We start from the raw sequence: 1,503 nt of genomic DNA on the forward strand, positions 1-1,503 counted from the left end.
GAATGTTGATCTTCCTTTTGTTTAATTGGATGACTTCAGTATGAATTTTGGAGAATAGATCCTTATCGGATATAATATTGGCAAATATCTACTCCCAGGCAGTGGACTTCCTTGTTGTTGTTGTTGTATTTGTTGGTGGCTTTTCCTCTGCAGAAGGTTTTAATTTGTCATCATCCCATTTGTTTCTTTTCTCTTCAGTTTCCGTTGCCCTAGAAGCTGTATCTGTAAAGGTATTGCTAAGACAGATGGCTGGTATTTTGCTGCCTATGGATTCTTCTATGTTTTTCATGGTTACCCACTTATGTTTAAGTCCTTTATTCATTCCCAGTTTATACTTCTGTATGGTGTAAGTTGGTGGTCTAGATTAATTTTTTTGCATGTATCTGTGCTACTTGTCCAACATGAATAATCATTATGTTTTTATTTTGGCTTTGTAATATCTTTAATGAAACAAAATAAAATTTCCTCTATGTTAATTGATTCATACTTTCTCTAAATATGGCCTTTAAAAAAATCCCCTGGGGCACAGTCCCATCCATTCTTTGGTTTTCCTTCCACTGATCCCAAACCTCGGCTGTAGTCTGTGTCATTTCAAAGGACAAAAGCAGACCCAGAGGCCTCAGAGCCACCCGCAGCATGCTCCTGCCCATGGGAGGTTCAGCACCCATCACCATCTGGACCATGGCTGCCAGGGGCATTCAAAGCCTGAGAATCAAAGTGGCAGCATGCCATCCCCTTCACCAGCCTGTCTCCAGCAGCATAAAACCTGTCCTCCTAGCCAGTGCTCTGGGGACCGGCCATCAGGGTGATTTGCTGGCCCTGTCCCTTGGCAGCCGAGCGTCCCATACTTCTCTTTGGGCAGGCCTGGGCCAGGGCCTTCAGGGGTCTCTGTGTCTATGGTATAAATCCGAGTGAGATCATGCACAATGTTACCAATGATTGGCTTGGTAAGGTCGTCACTAAACACCTGCCACCATGGCTACTCGGCCTTGGCCTAGGTGGGCACCTGGACCCCATAGACCTGCAGGGCCAGGTGGAGCACCACCACCCATATGTGCTCAGCCTGGAACCGGATGCAAAGCCCCCGCAGTAGCTGTCCTGCAGCTGGGCCCTGGCAGTGACGGAGATGGGGGTCCATTGCCAGCTGTAAGGATTCAGCCAGTTCTTGAGAGAAATCAGGTAGTAGAGAAGGTGCCTGTGGGTGCTGAAAGTAGACTTGGAAGCGCAGTACCCGCAGCACAAGGAGCTCACACTGCACAATGCTGTCCAGGATCACCCAGAATCGGGAGCCCAGCTCCCGGGCTCGCTGCCCGGGTGGAAGTACCTGTTGGACACGTTGATGATGTCACGGGTTCGCCGGGAGATGGGGGTCCATTGCCAGCTGTAAGGATTCAGCCAGTTCTTGACAGAAATCAGGTAGCGAAGCAGGTGCCTGTGTGAGTGCTGAAAGGAGACTTGGAAGCGCAGTAACTGCAGCACAAGGAGCTCGCACTGCACAATGCT

At 49.0% G+C, this 1,503-nt stretch overlaps 1 pseudogene; it reads right to left on the bottom strand.

The window, feature by feature from the left end:
• Positions 1-848: 848 nt before the first annotated feature.
• On the bottom strand, positions 849-1,443 carry LOC102753919 (annotated as a pseudogene).
• Positions 1,444-1,503: the final 60 nt, after the last annotated feature.

The sequence above is a fragment of the Myotis davidii genome, unplaced genomic scaffold (assembly GCF_000327345.1).
Source record: "Myotis davidii unplaced genomic scaffold, ASM32734v1 scaffold2188, whole genome shotgun sequence".
NCBI classification, from domain to species: Eukaryota; Metazoa; Chordata; class Mammalia; order Chiroptera; family Vespertilionidae; genus Myotis; species Myotis davidii.